The following is a 21,100-nucleotide window of genomic DNA, read 5'->3' on the forward strand; positions in this document are numbered from 1 at the left end:
CCCTGGTTAAGAGTATTTGTTGCTTTTGCACAGGACTGGAGTTCAGTTCCCAGCACTAATATTAGACAGATCAGATGGGATCAGATGCCCTCTTCTATCATCTGAGAAACACACACGTACACCACACACCACACACCACATACCACACACACACACACACACACACACACATATATATGCACACACACACATGCACACACATACATGCACACACCACACACACACACGCACACACACATGCACACACACATGCACACACACACACATGCACACACCACACACACACAGGCACAGAGAGAGAGAAAAAATAGATCCAATAATAATAATAAAGATAAATCCTGACCCATCTTTTGAGACACAGCCTCATGTGTCTTGAGGTGGCCTCGGCCTGGCTGTGTATTTAAAATGACTTTCGACTTCTGCTCCTCCTGCTTCCCAATGCTGGGATTAAAGGCAAAGCACCGTCAACCCTGGTTTAGATGGTGTTGGGAACTGAACCCAGGGCTTTCTGTACGCAGGATAAACACTCTAGCAGCTGAGACCCTATCCTTAAAATAAAGCACCTGATGTGTGAAGTTCTCCTCACCCCCACCTGGGGCCTTTAGCCTCACAGAGGCCCCACTGTGTGCTGGGAGTGACGTCGGTGCGAGCCAAGGCTGAGGCAGCACTGCTGTCTTCGCAGACCTGTGGCTTGTGTTTTCCGCTGACATCAGCTGTTCTCCGGGTGAACCTGTGAAGGGCTCCTATCTTCAGCATTCGAGCGATGCCACCACTGCAGCTCCGTTCCTCCCAGCTCGGGCCTGTTCTGCCCATCTCTCCTTGTGTGTGACTTTAAAGCAGATGCCTCATCAGCAGGTCTGTAGGCTCCCGGCAGTTGATTCACAGTGAGAAAACGTAACTCAGAGCCCCTCACGGCCATCTGAAGTGACCTTCAGGAGCCGTCCTGTGGCTAGGAGCTCGACAGCGTCCTGGAACCTGACAGCAACGATTGTTTCATCGATAGAAGCCTTCTTGCCTTGGCTCTCAGAACGGGGACCCTGGAAGGACGAACACCAAGGAAGTCTTGATCCTAGGGGAGAGCTCTGCACTTGGCAGCCACCACTTTCATGCCCTTTGCGCTTGGGTTTCTAGGGCTGAGCTCTTCTTGTTCATCCAAAGTTGTGTCTTATATAGAGGCGGCTGACTTTCACTTGACAGCAAATGGCTAAAGCTTGCTTGATTTTTTGAAAATGTTATATACGTGTTCTGGTTTGCCCTTCTACTGCTGTGGGAATCACCACGACCAAAAGCAACTTGGGGTGGGGGTGGGGGGAGATTTAATTCAGCTTACACTTCCAGGTCACAGTTCATTCTTCAGGGAAGTTGGGTCCGAACTGAAGCGGGAGCTTGAAGCAGAACCTTGAAGCAGAACCTACAGATGAATGGTGTTTGCTGGCAAACTTCCTGGCCTATGCCATTGGCTTTCTCAGATAGCCTAGACCCGCCCACCTAGGGATGATACTGCCAATTATTCCTCAGCTAGGGGCGGGACTTGGTGAGTCCCTCTCCGGTCCATGCTGGAACTTTGGCTGGCCTGATCTTGTGCAGACTTTGTATAGTTATCGAACTGGCTGCAGATTATAGCAGGACAGAGTCTGCAGCCGTACCGTGCACCCCTGGGAAAGTAGCACACCTGTCCGGAATCCGTTCATCCATCAGTGACATCGCCTACATACTGCTTCTGTGGGAAGACACGAGCGACACCTGTGAAAGCCAGGCCCAGTGCAAACCCTGGCAGGTGTCCCTGGCTGTTAGAAAGTCATTAGCTTTCAAAGGCTGATGCTGTAGGCAAACAAGGACCTAATATGGGTACAGGACCACGGAGAACAAGCAGAGACCTCTGCAGTCTCTTGAGGCTGACTTTCCCATTCTGCTCTATCTGCTTCTCCCTGCTGCAGTCCAAGAGGCTGTGATATTGTCACGGCTGTCCTCCAGGGAGAGCAATGGCACTGTTGCTCCCCTAGAGCCAAGCTAACCTCACCTGTGGGACTGAGAAGGAGGGCCGGCCATCTGCTCTCTCTGTCTTCGGAGAGGACCAGAGACAGTGTGCAAGGGGAGACATAGGAATAGGTTCTGGGCCATACCCCTCCTGGAGAGCGAGCAGGTCATAGAAGGACAGTGCTTGGAGGTCAGGGCACCCAGCTTAGAGACCTTTAACAAGACAGTGCTAACCACTCAGCTGACTGCGTCAGGCTTTGTTCATGTATGTGTGTGCGTGTGTGTGTGTGTGTGTGTGTGTGTGTGTGTGTATGCAAGTGCACAAACTCACACCTTCCTCCCTCTTTCCCCTCTCCCTCTTCCTTTCTCTGTCTGTCTGTCTCTCTGCCTCTCCTTTTCTCTCTCTCTCTGTCTGTCTGCCTCTCTTTTTCTCTCTGTCTCTCTGTCTCTGTCTCTCTCTCTGCCCCCCTCTCTCTCTCATGCATGCACGCATGTACACAACGGCTCAATGGACCCTCATAAGGACCCTGGGTATGGGAGCTACAGACAGTTATGAGTCTCTGAAGCAGTGAGGCTTCTCCCAGCAGCAGCTCTGCAGTTTACTCCAGTGTGTAAATCTCAAATTCAGTCAGTGGACGGCCGGGTAGGGGTGGGGGACACGTCAGCCTGCCAGCTCACAGGCAGCACTCCAGTGGTATCTGAGTCATTCAGACACTGAGCCTGCTTGCCCAGTCCCAGCTGTGAGCTTGGCCTTTCCCTTCCAGGTCGTTCCCTCCCTTAGGTCAACGCCGCTTGGCTCCTCTCGCTCACCAGGCTTGCTCAGCTTGTGCAAGGTCCCTCCTCAGACACCTCCTCCAAGCTGTGGCTCCTTCCCTTGGTCTCTAGGGGTCTATCTGTCCATCTGGTCTATGTCTGCCTCCCTCAGACTGTGAGACCCACAGAGCAGAATCAGGTTCCCTTTGGCCTCTGTTTCTTTAAGAGGCAATGGCGGAGCTAGTTCTCCTCCTGTCCCCATGCAGGGGCAGAGGAGGCATCAACTTCTGATCCACTGCTTTCCCAGGTATTTAGGAAAGTCGCCAATGTCAGGCAGGGAGGGTCAGAGCTGTAAGCCCTGGACATTTGAGCAGGGCTGGGCCTGTTAAGGACTCAGGTTTTTCTATGGTGAAATAGCAGAGCGTGGACTTATAAGAAGGAGGTGTTATTTTGGTTCATGGTCTCTTCATGGTCTCATGGTAGGGAAGCCATGACAGTGGGACCTTACAGACAGCAGAGGCCTCCTATAGGAGGGAAGCAGGTATGCACCCTGCCCCTCCTAATGGTTCTACAAAGTCCCAAGACAGTGCCACCAGCTGGGGTCCAAATGTTCTAACATACGAACCTGTGAGAAACATTTCCACACCCGGCAAACACCTGCCTCCCCTCTGTTACATTAGAAGGTTCTTTTGACCTTCAGTTCCAGCATAGGTCTGGAAAGGTCACTCCTGGGGGACTCTATTTCTAGTCCTGAGCTGAGTGCCAAGGGCCTTTATTTATGGCCTGTATTTTGATAGTGTTGGGGGTTTGCTGCCTCGGGGCATTTAGGCAGGGCTGGCCTGAGGCGAGCCAAGCCTGGCTTCCCTCAGGCCCTGCAGGAGCCAAGCTATAACTTGGCTGAGGTCTGATAAGCCTTTGGAGCTAGCTACCTTCTCTCCTTTCAGGACTGGACCCAGACCAGTTCACTTCCTGCTGGGCTGGGAACCCTTGGGGCCTCCCTCCAGGGAACACTGCAAGCCAGAGAGAAGGAGGGGAGGACTTTCTTCCTCCTCCCCCATTTCTAGCTGTGCAGTTCAGTCTGTAAGGACAAAACTCACATCCTGTACTTGCTCCTACTTGGCAGTCAGGCCAGTCTAAGAGGCCGCTTGGCATCATCTTGAGGAAGTCAGTCTCCAGGTATGTGTGAGAAAATCTGAGACCCAGGCCGCCTGGAAGGTCCACTGTTGCTCTCCAGGCCCCAGAGAAGCAGCAGCTCAGGGTTCCAACCCCCTAAAAGCACTAAGAACCGAGAGGAGCCACAGCTGTGTCTCTCAGTGAGCAAGAACGTCTTAGGGTTCCTATTGCTGTGATAAAACACATTGAAAGTTGAAGAGGAAAGGGTTTACTTCTGCTTACACTGGCAGGAAACTGTCCATCACTGAAGGGAGTCAGGGCAGGAGCTAAAGGCAGGAACTTGGAGGCAAAAACTGAGACAGAAGCCACGGAGGCATGCTGCCGTCGTCTTGTTCCTGGTGGCTTGCTTAGCCTTCTTTCTTTTCTTCTCCCATCCAAGGACCACCCCAGAGGGGCCTTCTCACATCACCCATTAATCAAGAAAATGTTCCAGAGACCAGATGACTCCAGCCTGTATCAAGCTGACGTAAAAACCAGCCAGGTCCCTGGGATCGCCAGCAGAGCAAGGGGAAATCCCTAGGACGCACAGCGTTTCCCAGCCTGTGGGAAAGCACTGCACAGCCCATGTTGGCTCCAGGCCTCTCTGTGGAGGACCAGGAGGCCAGGGTCAAGGTTGCGCTTCTGTGCCATTTCTTCCTCGTGAGCGCTTGTGATGTCTTTTGGAAGGGATTGGTGTGGAGTCGAGGGCAGACTGAGACTCAGAGGCACATACGGACGGACGGACGTGTCTCGGTGGCTTAGAGTTGGCACTTTACTTCTCTTTTGTTCCGAACCCACTGGGACTAAGAAAGGACTTATTCCCAACCCTCCGGTGGCAGGAAAGGCAGCCGGCCAGGCTTTTCTCCTTCTGCTAAACAAAGGAACTTGCAATGGAGGGTTCCCAGGGGACTGACTTAATCCCAGCCAACTCTGGGAGGTTGTGACCTTGTGAGTTGCGGACCTTCTGGAGCTGGCTGGCTGGCTGGGGTGTTCAGCTGAGTCACTGTAGAACCCAAAGCCCTACCCCTGTCCCAGCTTGACAGCCCCTCATCCCACCTTTAGGTCTCCCCCGTTCCCTCAGATTCCTCTTTAGTGTCCTATGCAGAGATGGGTGGGCTGTAGTGAGAAGAGCTCCCGCTCCCCCGGCTGACAGCCAGCGTAGTTTATCTGAGTTGTTAAGTCTTACGGAAGTGAGGAAAAATAAACCCCTATCAATAATTAATGGGATGGAAAGCAAACATGTCCTCGAGGTAGAGTCAGGGAGACAAGCCAACCAATTCCCTTTCAATTGCCCTCCCGCCCCTCGATGGCAGAGAGCGGCAGTTCTGGAAAGTTCCTCATCAGCTAGAGTCCCAGAACTACAGCGGGCAAACGTCTTGGGGGAAAAGGCAGAGCTGCCTGAGTTTATACACTTTGTCTGGCTAAGAGAAAGGGAGCCGGAAGAGGAACAATTAAAAAACAAAAACTAACTGCTTGTCCCTGCAGCGTCCCAAGTCCCCCAGTCCCCAGCTGTAGTCAATCAACCTCTGTGGCACGATTTGAGGCAGAATGTTTTTTTCTGTTGTTGGTTTTTTGTTTTGTTTTTTTGGAAGCGTTGGGGGTGAATTCAGGCAATACGGGTCACCCTAAATTCCTCGTTCCAACGTGCATAACCACTGCCTAAGGTTTTTATGCTAGCTGAACAAAGTAATACGTGGAGACCCTTCCCAAATACGTTGGTTGGTTGAAACACCAGAGGCGGTTACAGTGGTGTGGGGAAATATAGGTCCCAGATGCTGTCTACGACGTTCCCAGCGTTGGGGTTGGCAGAATCAGAGGTCTGTACAGTCCACGGATTTACCCAGTGGTCACTGGGCTGGATAGCTCAGATGTCAACTTGACACAAGCTGAAGTCCTCTGAGAGGAGAGAGCCCCAGTTAAGAAATGTCTCCATCAGATCCAGCTGCAGGCCATTTTTCTGAATTCACGATTGCTGTGGGAAGGCCCAGTGCATTGTGGGTGGTGCCATTCCTGGGCTGGCGGTCCTGAGTTCTGCAAGAAAGCAGGCTGAGCAAGCCAGGGGAGTGAGCCAGTCAGCAGCACCCTCCACGGCCTGTGCCTCAGCTCCTGCCTCCAGGTTCCAGCCCTGCTTGAGTTCCTGTTTCAAATTCCTTTATGACGGTCATGAGGTGGAGTGTGAACCAAATGAACCTTTCTTTCCCCTCCAACTTGCTTTTGGTCATGGTGTCTCATCATACCAGTGACTCTCTCTAGGACTGTCGCTAAAGATGTTGGATCACTTACTGAGGAGGACAACAAGTGACTGTCAGGGGCTGAGGATTCCTCAAGATAATTTGCCTCTGGACTCACCACATCCCAACCTCTGTGTCGCCAAAGTTCTAATCAGCCAATCAGCTTATTGGGCATGGCTTCTTCCTTTCATTCACACCAGAAAGTTCGTTATGGAGGAAAACACTCAAAGGCTGAGAGTGGGTGGTGATGTGGGCAACACTGTGGCTGGCTTCACGCTTGGGCAGGATTTGTATTGTTTTCGAAAGTTTGTATTGTCCAGGCAGACAGCTCCCTTACAGAGGGAAGTTACACCGTCGCAGGTCAGGTGTGAGCACTGGGTGTGTAACACCATCAGAGGTCAGGTGTGAGCACTGGGTATGGTACACTGTCACAGGTCAGGTGTGAGCATGAGTGTTACACTGTCACAGGTCAGGTGTGAGCACTGGGTATGGTACACTGTCACAGGTCAGGTGTGAGCACTGGGTATGGTACACTGTCACAGGTCAGGCGTGTGAGCACGAGTGTTACACTGTCACAGGTCAGGTGTGAGCACTGGGTGTGTAACACCATCACAGGTCAGGTGTGAGCACTGGGTATGGTACACTGTCACAGGTTAGGTGTGAGCATGAATGTTACACTGTCACAGGTCAGGTGTGAGCACTGGATGTGTAACACCATCAGAAGTCAGGTGTGAGCACTGGGTATGGTACACTGTCACAGGTCAGGTGTGAGCATGAGTGTTACACTGTCACAGGTCAGGTGTGAGCACTGGGTGTGTAACACCATCACAGGTCAGGTGTGAGCACTAGGTATGGTACACTGTCACAGGTCAGGTGTGAGCACAAGTGTTACACTGTCACAGGTCAGGTGTGAGCACAAGTGTTACACTGTCACAGGTCAGGTGTAAGCACTGGATGTGTAACACCATCACAGGTCAGGTGTGAGCACTGGGTATGGTACACTGTCACAGGTCAGGTGTGAGCACGAGTGTTACACTGTCACAGGTCAGGTGTGAGCACTGGGTATGGTACACTGTCACAGGTTAGGTGTGAGCATGAGTGTTACACTGTCACAGGTCAGGTGTGAGCACTGGATGTGTAACACCATCACAGGTCAGGTGTGAGCACTGGGTATGGTACACTGTCACAGGTCAGGTGTGAGCACTGGATGTGTAACACCATCACAGGTCAGGTGTGAGCACTGGGTATGCTAGACCGTCACAGGTCAGGCGTGTGAGCACGAGTGTTACACCATCACAGGTCAGGCATGTGAGCACAAGTGTTACACTGTCACAGGTTGAACATCAGAGCTACATCACCCATGCAATCTTCCGTGCACTGAAGGACAGCCCAGTAGGTAGGAACCTTTCATGTGTCTGAAATGGTTCTAGACGCAAACTTACATTTTGGAAAATTATGGCTTTTTCAAAAACTCGTAGGCAGATGCTTCAGCTTTGGTCAAGACGTACCCCCAGACTGAAACTTTTGGAACTGGGGTTTCATATCCACTGGAGAGGCATGAAGACCACAAACACTGCTTAACTAGGTTGATTCAAGGAACCTGATTACGGTGAAGTGCTTTTTACAATAAAACCTGCTCTGAAGGTGGGTAAACTGTAGAACAATGTTTATTGGGTTTGGGGATAAATACATATTACAAGAAGGAACACGAAATATGACCTAGGCATGTAAGAGCACCATTCCTCCAACCCAGATCACAACCAAATACACGGCCACAAGCTTTGATAAGTGCAGGGGGAGGTGTGGACTGTCGGAAAATCTGTCACTCCTGTCTGTTTCCTATAGGCAAGTTCAGACCAGCTCGGACCAGTTCTTTCCACTTGCTGGTTGACTTGAGACCTGAAGTTGTACTGCATCTTTGAGCTAACATTGAAAGTCAGGGTTTTACTCCCAGTTGGAGTGGAAACTGGGGTGGCCACTGTGGAACTGGTACGGAGGCTCTTAAGACATCTAAAGTGCACTACCTGACCCAGGTACCCCACTCTGGGTCGACACAGCATCTCGTGCTGTTCGTCTGTGTATAAGGGCTGCTCTAGTCACAGTAACTAAGACATGGAAGGAACCTTGGGGCTGGGGGATGGATGGTTCAGCAACTGAGTGCTTGCCATGCATGTGTGACTATTGGAGTTTGGGCCCCCAGAACCCATGTAAATATTGGGTGGGTGAGATAGTCCACCTGTAAGTCCACCATCAGATGACAGAGTAGGGAACCACCAGAACCACAAAGCTGGCTAGCAAGACTAACCATATCCATGAGCTCTGGGCATGATTGAGCGAGCCTACCTCAATATATAAAATAGAAGAATGATGGAGAATGATTCTCAACATCAACCTCAGACTTTCAGTGTACACAGATACACACACATATACACACTCACACAGACATATACACACTCACACACACATCCGTGCACATGCATGCACACATGCACACACACTTACAAACATACATGCACACGCATCCACATAGACACAATACATGCACTTACACACATACATGCACATACATATATGCACACACTCATACATGCATATGCACACATAAATATGCATATACTCATTAATACCACACATACATCAAAAATAGAAAAATAAACTAGAGTCTAGAAAGAAAAAAGAAAACAGAACACAGACTATTTGGGGATCAGGAAGAGGGGATAAGAGAAGGACACAGGCAAGTGACTTTGGTCAATATACATCACATACATGTTTAAAATGACATGATGAGGGGCTGGGGATTTAGCTCAGTGGTAGAGCGCTTACCTAGGAAGCGCAAGGCCCTGGGTTCGGTCCCCAGCTCCGAAAAAAAGAACAACAAAAAAAAATGCCATGATGAATCTATTTTAGATAATTCCTATATGTTAATAAAATATACAAAATAGCATTTTAGTAAGATCAAACCTTTCCATGGTATTTGAACATCTTACTGCACTAGTATTCATTCACTCATTATTTTTTAACGATTTATTGTTATTTTAAGTTATACATCTGTGTGTATGTCTATGTATCTGTGCATGCGTGTGCAGGCCTCCCTGCCCAGGTGGTCGTGAGCTGCCTTACATGGGTGCTGAGAACCAAACTTCGGTCCTCTGTGAGAGCAGTAATCACTCATAGCTTTGGTGTCTCTCCAGACCCTTACGTGGGTAAATATCTACTGTGCACCCAAGCAAACACAAAAACAAACTCCAGGCCTGCGCTCCTGGGAGAGTTTGCCACACACGTGCCTCTGGTTTGCCCCTATGGGTTGTGAAGGAACAATGACAAAGTCAGGCACTCTCGGTTGTTTGTAGAGGTGTCTGACCTTGTGACACTGCAGTGTGAAGCCGTAATTCACAAATGTATTAGGCCTCATCCAAGCCTACCCAGCCAAATTGCACACTCAAAGCATTTCAGTCCTGATGGCGTAAAGTGATTATCCAAACAGTAAGAGGAAACAGCAGGGGTTGGGGATTTAGCTCAGTGATAGAGCGCTTGCCTAGGAAGCGCAAGGCCCTGGGTTCGGTCCCCAGCTCCGAAAAAAAGAACCAAAAAAAAAAAAAAAAAAAGAGGAAACAGCAGCAGCAGCAGCAGCAACAACAACAACAACAACAACACTCACATACGACAGGCAAACTTGGTGTCAGGAAGTCCGAGTCTCTTCTTCCAGGATTGGATGACTTCCAGCTGCAACTCTTGTGAGTGACATAGTCCACCGATGATCTGGACCTGACAGGGAAAGAGGTTACCAGTCCAAGACCAGCAACAATATCAATGATAACAACAGGCCTAGAGGGAGAAGACGCTTTGAAAAGGGGTGGGGGGTAAGGTTGGGGAGAGAGTTCAGTGAGCAAAGCCCTTGCTGTGCAATCCTGGGGACCTGAGTTCAGATCTCCAGACCCATGGTATTAACTAGTTTTGTGTGTGTCGACTTGACACAAGCTAGAGACATCAGAGAGGAAGGAGCCTCCATTGAGGAAATGCCTCCATGAGACACAGCTGTAAGGCGTTTTCTCAGTTAGTGATCAAATGGGGAGGGCCCAGCCCATGGTGGGTGGTGCCATCCCTGGACTGGTGGTCCTAAGTTCGATAAGAAACCAGGCTGAGCAAGCCAGGAGGAGCAAGCCAGGAAGCAGCATCCCTCCATGCCCTCTGTATCATCAGCTCCTGCCTGCAGGTCCCTGCCCTGTGTGAGTTCCTGCCCTGATTTCCTCCAAAGAGGGGCTATGATCTGGAAGTGTAAAACCAATAAACCCTTTCCTTCCCAACTTGCTTTTTGTTCATGGGGTTTTGTTGCAGCCATAGACACCCTAACTGAGACACTCACATGAAAGCTAGGCCCCAGAATATACCTGTAATTCCAGCACTTAGTGGGAGATGGGGGTCAGAGACAAGAAAATCTCCCAAACACTTGCAGGCTGGCTTGCCTGATATATTTAGCAATGAGGAAGTGACTTTGTCATAAGCAGAGGAAGGTGAACACCAACAGTGAGGTTGTCCACTGACTTCCACAGGCTCTGTGGCACAAGTGTACTCCTCTGACACACACACACACACACACACACAGCCACACATGCTCACAGGCTATCACACAACACACACACACACACACACACACACGTGTGCTCACACACTCACATATACACACACATGCTCACATACAGTCACATGCACACACTCACATGCTCACACACACTCACATTCTCACACACGCATGCACACACACACACTCGCATGCTCCTACACACTCTCATACACACACTCACATGCTCACATGCTTACATGCATGCGTACATGTGCACACACACACACATACACATGCACACTCAGATTTTTTTCTTAAAGGATGAGAAATCAAGCCCCATTTTTCTTTGTTAATTCTCAGGAATGAATTAACTGAGCGTGTTTGTGTGTGTGTGTGTGTGTGTGTGTGTGTGTGTGTGTGTGTGTGAGAGAGAGAGAGAGAGAGAGAGAGAGAGAGAGAGAGAGAGAGAGAGGATGGAATCACTTAGTAAATATGAAAGCTAACTGCAGCAAAGCAGGAAAGGGCTGGGGAGAGGAAGCAGAATAATGACTGAAAAGGTAAGGGGAGACTCAGAGGAGGATTAGTGGAGAAAAAGAAGCCCACAGGGAGGGACTGACAGGCAGAAAGCAGAGGCCGACCAAAGCTTCCCAGCAACACAGCCCCAGGAAATCCTATTAGACTTCAAACATGAGATCATTGTGCTTTCATTTCTCCACAATATGCAAATGACTCCATTTAGCTGTTGAACACGCCGTTATTGAATTCCGAGAAATCCCCTTCATGAGATGTAATATTTCTGTGACAATATTGTCAGTGATGCCAGATTGCTTTTCTATTGCGGGTAAGCTTTTATCCGAGTCTGGTCTATGTCATCCACTCCCAGATCCAGAGTGATGGCTTTTATGTAATTTGTGTGTGTGTGTGTATGTGTGTGTGTGTGTGTGTGTGTGTGTGTGTGTGTGTGTGTGGTGCAAGAAATAATAACAGCTTGGAAATGTGAGAAATGTATTAACCTTCCCATTATTTCCTTTTAATGCCCAAGAGAATGGGAGGGCGGGGCCGCTGCAGAGGATGTAATTATTTCTCAAGATGAGGTTTTATTTATGTTAATAAACCTGCCGGCCTGCAGTGTCTGCTAGCAGCCTGATGGGTTAGTCCGGTTCCGTACGTCATACCAGCATTTCCAGCAGCTTTCTGCATAACTTATGGAAACTTGAAAGCCCTGTAGACACAGAGTAAGGGATCACAAGCTATCGGACACAGAGAATGGGATCACAAGCTATCGGACGTAGCACCTCCTCAGGGTTGCTCTCTCCTGTTACTTTGGAAAGATGCTGGGTTTGCAGTGCTCAGGTCACCCTGACCTCTGTGAGCTCCAACAACTTCCCTGATAAAGAGAACTCCCATTCAGTAGTGTGAACCCGTGAGGAAATGGGGGACTCGGGGAGCAAGGACTGTTCTGTAAGATGCATGATTCACAATAAAATCACGCCTACCCAGTCATAGCTACTGAAGAGGTAAGTGGCCAGCCACCTGAGCCCAGACAGTGACTATGTGGCCAACATCAATTGTGGTTTCTGAGGAACAATGGCTCTGCTGAGGGGTGCAGTCATCAATAGGTAGTGGAAGTCCCATGGTTAGTTTTACATGTCAGATATTTGGGGAGTCCATTGACAGGAAGACTGGAGACTCCTTCTCACAAGCACCCCATGCACAAGACAAGGCATACATGAGAAAGGCGTGCGCTGTACAGGCAGAAGAGAGAAGCAGGAGCTATGACGCTGACCCAGAAAGTCCATCATGGCCCTGGGTGGGGATTTTAAATCTCAGAGCTGTCCGAGATCTCCAGCTGTGTTTTCTATTCCCCTCGCCTGCTGTGTAGCCATGAGACATTTTTTTTTTTGTTCTGGAGCAGGGTTGAGAAAATTCAGTGGATGCTGTGCAAACTCTGCTCCATGCCTGTCACACAGCACTGACGGCAGCTCCTGGGTTGGTACAACAGAAGGCTCCGAGGAAGCACGGTATCGGCTTAGCTGTGTAACAAACATCCCCGAAGGTGAAGACTTAGCATGTAACTGTTATCCCTGTATCTGCGTGTTCCGTGACTAGATGATAGGTAGCCGTTCTGTTGCCCCTTAAGGCAACAGAAAGTGTCCAGATATCCTTGGGAATCAAGTGAAACCTCGGGATATAAGCTTGTCCCCACATTTGCAGATCAGAAAGGGTCCCACCACCGTGTGGCAGACGCTGTCTGAGCCTCTGTTAGAACGAGTCACTTTGCTAGGGTCTGTTTGACAACTCCAGCCACATTGTGTCAACTGAGGGCTGGAAAGATCCTTGCCACATCTTGGCAGGGGGAGCAGCAAGAGGCATTTAAATCAAGATTGGAGGTTTGTGGTCTGTGGTCTGTGGTCTGAGGCATAGTTCCTACCTATGGAAGAAGACAGCAAGTGGTGAAAAGGTGGCCAGGGTGCAAGCCATCCTTCTGAGAAACACATTAAAGGAAGCAATAGAAACAGATGGAGATCGCAGTGTGCAGTGGAGTCCAGTAAGCGTTTTCTTGTTTGAGTGGTTGGAGAGAGCTTCTGCAGCTCAACATTGCTCTATCAGAGGACCTGAGTTCAGATCCCAGTGCCTGCCCACATCAGGTGGTTCACAAACACCTGTAACTTCAGCTCCAAGGAATCCGACACCTTTTCCTAGTTACTGTGGAAAACTGCACACACACACACACACACACACACACACACACACACACACACACACATACACATCACCTGCCCCCCAAACACACCACCCCCACCTGCCCCCAACACACACACCTATCCTCCACACCACACACACCACCTGCCCCCAACCCACATTCTTACATCACACACACACCACCCATCCCCCAACACACCATCTTCCACCTGCCCCCAACACACACACCTACCCCACACACCACATACCCCACATACCCCCAACATACATACCACCCCTACCTGCCCCCAACACACACACCTATCTGCCACACACACACACACACACACACACACACCTACCCCATACACACCACCACCACCCACCTGCTCCCAAACACACACACCTACCCCCCAGCACCCCCACTTTTTTTTTAAAGATAAAAATTTTAAAAGGATTTGCTGCTTTTACTTAGGTTGAAAAGAGAAATGCAATCACTGGCTGTTCTTCCAGAGGACCCAGGTTCGGTTCCCAGCACCCGCCCAGCAGCTAATAGCCAACCATAACTCCAGTTCCAGGGGATCCTGACAGACGCCATGCAGGAGAAGCTGCCTTGGGCAGTGGGCAGGTGAGCTTCCTGGAGATGGACCACTATTTTGCACAACTGTGATGGGTGTCCCTTGGAGAGGCACAGCCCCACTTTGTTCCAGGGTTGCATCTTGCTACTGATGTGCCTTCTCATGTCTGTCATTGCTATATTCCTCATTTACCTGGCTGGTGCGATTGGGCATGGGGAGAGCCTCACTGCCCATAGCCTGGTGTGATTACTTCTGCAGATCAACATGACGATGAACTTTCATGAGGTAATATTGTTTAGATGAATGAATGACTTTAAAGAATTCCTGACTTGATTTAAATAGTTTTAGGAAGTCGGGGTAGTTGCTAGAAAGCTTAAGGAGATGGCTTAAGTTTTTTTTTGCCAGAAAGGAGTAATGAAGATAGAATCCAGAATGCAACGTTCCCCTCCTTGTAGAATAGTGAGGGCTGCCGAGGTTAGAAATGGAGCACAGCAAACTCTCATGTGAGTGAACTCAGGGGTGAGGTGAGGGGGGAGTGGGATGAGGTGGGATGGGTGAAGGGGTTGTCTCCCTTCAAGCACGTAACTGTACTGGGACAAGTTAATGATCAAAGAAAATGTTTCATTCTAGGTTGGGTCTGAGTTTCTGAATCTTGTGATCTAGGGATGTAGCAACAGGCACAGGTCTCGGTATTCACCATGAAAAGGCAGGGTTATGAACAATGAGTATAACTTATAACTGTAAGCAAAGATAATTAGCCAGTTTAGTTGAACAAGACTTCAATGATAAGAGGTAAGATAGATGATGTCTGGGAAAACTTGCTACTACAGACTCACTTGCTTAAACTTTGTTAATCAATAAAAGAATAATTGCTTTGAGGTTACAATGAACTTGTGCAGAGATACAAAATGTTTAGTTAGGTATGAGTTTCTAAAGAAGGATACATGATCAGTAATCCTGTTGTATTTCCTTTTGTGTAATGATTCTAATCTGTTTTGGGGGAATATGTTTTGTAGTGATTGTTTTTAGAGACTATGTAACTTGTGACTATGAGGTAATCGTTTTCTTCCATAGAGAACTGTCTTAGGAGGTATAAAAAGGCTAAGAGAAAAAACAAAGTTGTTGGAGCCTGCTCCATCCACCAAAGCTTTTTTCCATCCATTCAGTGGGTGAATTCGAATATGTTTGTCTGTATCTATGTATGTGTGTGTGTGTGTGCGCGCACACACACACACACACACACACACACACACACACACACACACACACACACACAGCGACCTTGTTGGGATTGGAGATTGTCTTCCTTTCTCCGCTCAATGTGTGATCTGTCACTGACTCTACACAGCCCCTCAGTTTCCCCTGCCCTGTGGAAGCTGGCTGCAATGGGGTCCGACACCCTCTTCAGGTTTTCACAGGTACTGCATGTACGTGACCATGCGCAGACTCACCCATAAAACAAAACAAAGCCGAAGTGAAACAATGTTTAAGGAAATCTGAGAGACCCAAGGACCCGAATCCTCAGAAAGTTCCTCAGCTGGAAACATCTTGGCTCTCAGATGTCACCCAGCTGTTAGGTAGAGGGCGAGGATGCCGGCCTGTCAAACGGTTTGAGTGGTGGCTGACTCGGAAGGGAAGGGTGGGATGCGAGGTTTCCCAGTGGCCCTTCATTCCCCATTGGGCATCACTTGAGAATGGTTCCTGACATTCACCCGTCTAAGGAGAGTCTGGGTTTTCCAAATCCATCATGTCCACAGAGTATCAGGCCTTTGCATGTAACACCTACTCTGCCTTCTCTTGGACTGCATTTGTGAGAATTGCTGGGACAGGAGTGGGTGGGGTGGGGTGGGTGAGGGGGTGGGGCAGAGTGAGGTGGGGTAGGGTGGGTGAAGGATGGGGTGAGGTGGTGGGGTAGGGTGGGTGAAGGATGGGGTGAGGTGGTGGGGTGGGGTGGGTGAGGGGGTGGGGCAGAGGGAGGTGGGGTAGGGTGGGTGAAGGATGGGGTGAGGTGGTGGGGTCAGGTGCTTGAGGAGTGGAATGGGGTGAGGTGAAGTAGAGTAGGGTGGGATGGGTGAAGGGTGGGGTGAGGTGAGGTGGGAGTGGGATGAGGTGGGATGGGTGAAGGGGTTGTCTCCCCTGCAGAGCACTGTGAGACAGCCTCAGAAGATTTCATTTAGGAAAGTCTAAAATTGGAAACCATGATCTGCCCTTTTAGAAACCCCCAGGAGACCCCAGGTGGGAGGTAACAGAACACTACCTCAGTTGCAGTGAGAGGTTTTCTGGGGAGCCCTGTATATGTACCTGGTAGAGAGAGGCACTGGGAGACCGAAGATGATTTTCCACCCAAGTCCCACTTGGTTGGGTTACTTCCAGGAACGTGGGAGCGTGGGTGGAGAACTAGGACGTGGTCTGAGTTCTCCCCAGGGGCTTGTGCAAGGGAAGCTAAGCCCCAGTGTTTGACCATGTGAGAAGTCACAGGCTCTTCAGGGGGCAGCATCACTGGGAGGAGGTGTGACCTTGGAAGGTATGATGGAATTCTTCTCGGCCAAGGTCCTGGGATAGCTGCAATAAAAGAGCCTGCCTGGCCCTTATCTCTCCTGTCTTTCCAGGAGTTCATTCCTGGTCAAGCGCCAAGCTCGTCTGCTGCTGTGACATCCTCCATGTGTCCTTCACTAGAGGCCAGCAGAATCTGATCGCAAAATCTCTGTTGACAGAGCAAGTAGTTGGGAGGTGGGCTAAGCCCAGAGCAGAGTGAGCCGGAGTTTGTTTACCTGCAGTTGTTGTTTGATGAGCAGCACCAGCTCCGGGCTTGGCTGGGCTTCTGTAAACAAAGGCAGGCACCATGACTCTTCAGGTCCTTTCTCAGCAAACAGAGCTACGAGTCTGCTCATCAGAGCTCAACAGTGTCACCCTGACTTTGGAGCACGCTGAGAGTGCTTTGGGTTTGTGTGCTGCCTAGTTTTGTCAGTCTCACCCATGCTAAATCCGTTTTGGAAGAAGGAAACTCAGTTGAGAAAATGCCCCACCTGATTGGCAAAGGGGAAACTCTCTTGGTGGATGCTTAGCCCGGGCAGGGCCACCCTGGGCTGGTGGTGGTCCTGGGTGGGACAAGAGCAGCTAAGCAAGTCTAGAGGAGCCAGTACTCCTCCATGGCCTCTGCTTCAGTTCCTGACTCTAGGTTCCTGCCATGTCTGAGTTCCTGCCCTGACTTCCCCCAGGGATTGACAGTGTCAACTTCACAGTGTCAACTGAAATAACCCTTTCCTCCCCAAGGGACTTTCAGTTGTGCTGTTATCACAGCAATGGAAAACTCAAGTAAGACGGCTCATTGTTCTCACTCTGTGTAACACTGAAACTACTGTCTACAACACAATCCTACTGTCCATACACTGTCCACTGTCCATCCCACTGTCCATCCCATTGTCCACTGCCCATCCCATTGTCCACCACACTGTCCACTGTCCACCACACTGTCCACTGTCCACTGTCCACTGTCCACCACACTGTCCACTGTCCACCACACTGTCCACTGTCTATAACACAATCCCACTGTCCTTCACACTGTTCCCTGTCCATACACTGTCCACTGTCCTTTACACAGTCCACTGTCCACTGTCCATCACACTGTCCACTGTCTATAACACAATCCCACTATCCATCACACTGTCCACTGTCCATCACATTTTCCACTGTCCTTCACACTGTCCACTGTCCTTCACACTGTCCACTGTCCATCACACTGCCCACTGTCTATAACACAATCCCACTGTCCTTCACACTGTCCACTGTCCATCCCATTGTCCACTGTCCTTCACACTGTCCACTGTCCTTCACACTGTCCACTGTCCTTCACACTGTCCACTGTCCACTGTCCATCACACTGTCCACTGTCCATCACATTGTCCACTGTCCATCACACTGTCCACTGTCCATCACTGTCCTTCACATTGCCCCACTGCCCATCACACTGCCCAACTGTCCACCACACTGTCCAACTGTCCATCATTGTTACACTGTCCATCACACTGCCCCACTGTCCATCACACTGCCCCACTGTCCATCACACTGCCCCAAACTGTCCATCACACTGTCCACCTGTCCATCACACTGTCCACTGTCCATCACACTGCCCCACTGTCCATCACACTGCCCACTGCCCACCACACTGTCCAACTGTCCATCACACTGCCCCCTGTCCATCACACTGTCCAACTGTCCATCACACTGCCCCAGCTTCTCATAGCAGTCCCCAGCTATTTCTTCAACTGTCATACAGTTGCAGTTGGTGCTTCTGAAAGTGGGGATAGCATGAAAGTTTGCAGTGGCCATTGCAGATGGCAAGAGCTAAGACATCTGAAGTTAGGAGACCCAGTCCTCCCCTTCCCCCCATTGGAGTTCAGTCTCAGGTAAGTGACTTGCTTCTGAGATGAGCTGCAGTGCCTTCAAAAGTGGATTGGAGCTCCGGGAATGAACCTTGTGTTCATTCATCAAATTCTCTACAATGTTTCAAACCCGCACCCCACAGAGTGGACACCCAAATGGTGAGTGAACACAGCAAAGATAAAAATGCACCTAAAGCCGAGCAAAGACACATTGCCGTGTGTGAGCCGCACCTCTTGTAATTTCTAAACTATGGCTAAAGAAAATGTCAGTATTTCATTGCGTTCCCTTCTGGCATCTTCTCAGAGGTAAATGGATTCCAGCAGGTTTTCTCTCTAAAGCCTCATCAGAAAGATTCTGCAGTTAGGTGTAATTCATCAGGGTTTAGAATTAACCCAGATTTCTGTAAATTCTTATTTTTTTTTTCACACAAGGCTGGATGATTGTAGCTTTGGAACATTGACATGCAAATGATGTACGAAGCCCGACATGTTTGCACGTGCGCCCGCTGAGGCTCACACAGCTCTAATAAAAATGTCACCTGGGCTGCTGGGAGAGGATGAGGAGGCTAACCTTACAGAGCTTTGGGGGCCACTGGAAAGATTCTTCACTGGTTCTTCAAGATTGCAACAGAAATCGCAACCCAAGTAAACAAAGCAAAGACTGACCTGGCATGCAGAACTGGCCTGGAGACCAGGCATGCAGAACTGGCCTGGAGACCAGGCATGGAGAGCAGGCATGCAGATGTAGCATGCAGACGAGGCAGGCCTCTCATGTCCCTGACATCTGCCTGAGGTCTGATGGACCCGTCTTCCTTCCTCTTTGCCTTGTGCAGTTCTGGGGAGGGCCTCTGACTGCAGCCTTCCCTTCTGCCACTCACTCCTTGCCTGGTGCCATAGACACGTTTGCCCACCAGGGCTCGTTAGCTGCTCAGGACTCCAACTATCCAAGGAAGGACAGCCTTGGGCCTCAGGCCTTGGAGGGTAGGGTGGAAAGATTAATGTTTCGCTTTGACCTCGAGCCAAGATGAACCAGAGAAGGGCTTTGCTTCCGATGCGCTCACCGTGCTCAGCAGAAGGGAATTGGAACCCTACCCTCTGGTCCAATCAGGCCTTATGCAAAGAAAGCCAGGCTGTTCTTGCTGGAAAAGGGTGCAAGCCCGCTCGTGCCTGGCAGCTGGTGGCAGATGACAAGTCTATGGACCCGCACAGCTCCTAGACCTGACGCCGGGTGGGCAGAGAGATGATCATGGATGTCGGGGCCCTGAGTGGAGATCCCTGGGGTGATCTTAATGGCTCTGTGAGGTCCGATGAGCCAATGCTAGGCTCTGGGCTCCAGGGGTCACACTATCATCATGGGCGTGGGGAACATGTATCTTCTGAGACCCACACTTTCGTGTATGCCGAGTGTACAGCTCCATCCTCCAAGAACCCCCCTGAGCACCATTTCTTGCCTTCAAGTTCTCAGACTTGGCTTTCAGTTTGCCTAGGGCTTAGGGGTTGGCCCCAAGGAGCGCATAGGCTGGCAGGCCACCTGCCCCTTCCTTGGCCTTCCTTCTCCACATCTCTGCTGGGTGCCCTAGTTTCCTGCCAGTTCCCAAAACCTACCATGACTTCCTGGGCATCCTCGGTGCTCACTGAGGGATCTGGACTGGATTTCCATTTTCCTTTCTGTTGCTCTCTGTAAGGAAGCCCGTGAGGGTGCTGTTTGCCTGGTTGGGGGGTTAGGGTAAAGTGGGGTGCAGACTCTCTAATGGCACTTTGTGTGTCTTCCCTCCCTATCCCAACCAACACGGTCTCTCTTCCGGCAGCCCCTCCCCCAACTCCTGCCTGCTCTTTCTGCTCCCACATAGTTGGCACAGTTGTGACCGTGGATCCTTGGCACATGCTTCTCCCAGCCCTCCTGTCCCCTCTGTATTACACACACACACACACACACACACACACACACACACACACACACACACACACACACACCCCGTTTCTGCTCCATGGCAGACAGTCCTCTTTTAGCCCCCACCCCATTTCTGGCTATTTCCCACTGGTCTCCTAGAGCTTGCCTCTGCAAGTCAGCACACATTATAGTCGCTCAGTTGGGGGCAAAGCCCTGGCCCAGGCAGCCATGGTAGAAGGAGGGGCTGAGAGATTTGGCCAACTGGTTAGCAGATGCTGTGGGAGGCCCCTGCTCCCCAGCAGGCAGGGGTGGGAGGGGCATGGTTGGCATCTCCACCCACAAGCAAGGGACTGAACGAACTCCATAAAAGAAGGCAGGCCAGAGGAAGGAGGCCTGGCCCCACTGACACATCTCTCTTGTTTTACCAGAACGCGCACGGCTTGTCCTGGTCCTCTGAATGGACAGGGACCTAGGCTGACCTCACAAAGTCCCTGGGTACACACACTGCGCCATTTGTGCTTTCTATGCACTGCTATGATATTTACCAAGATGTTCATGTCACTGGGAACAATGAGACCGTTGGAGCGCTCATCAGAAGTGCTGCATTCTATTACAGACGCCTGAGTGGATGAGGATGCCGCCTGGAGTTCTTTTCGGGGCACAGGGGTCCCCAAAAGGGAGTTCTTGGGTTATAAATATCTCTTCTCTACAAAGGCTGCTCTCTCTCCCTCCCCCCCACCTCTGTGTGTGTGTGTGTGTGTGTGTGTGTGTGTGTGTCCTGAACACCCTTGTGTCTAGCAGGGGCTTCCAATGTAGCCAGGGGGGGCACAATCCAGAAGCTCTTGCCTGGGGGGGTTGTTGGAGGGGGGGACAACTGTGTCACAGTAATCAGG

Source organism: Rattus rattus, chromosome 17, assembly GCF_011064425.1.
Source record: "Rattus rattus isolate New Zealand chromosome 17, Rrattus_CSIRO_v1, whole genome shotgun sequence".
Lineage (NCBI taxonomy): Eukaryota > Metazoa > Chordata > Mammalia > Rodentia > Muridae > Rattus > Rattus rattus.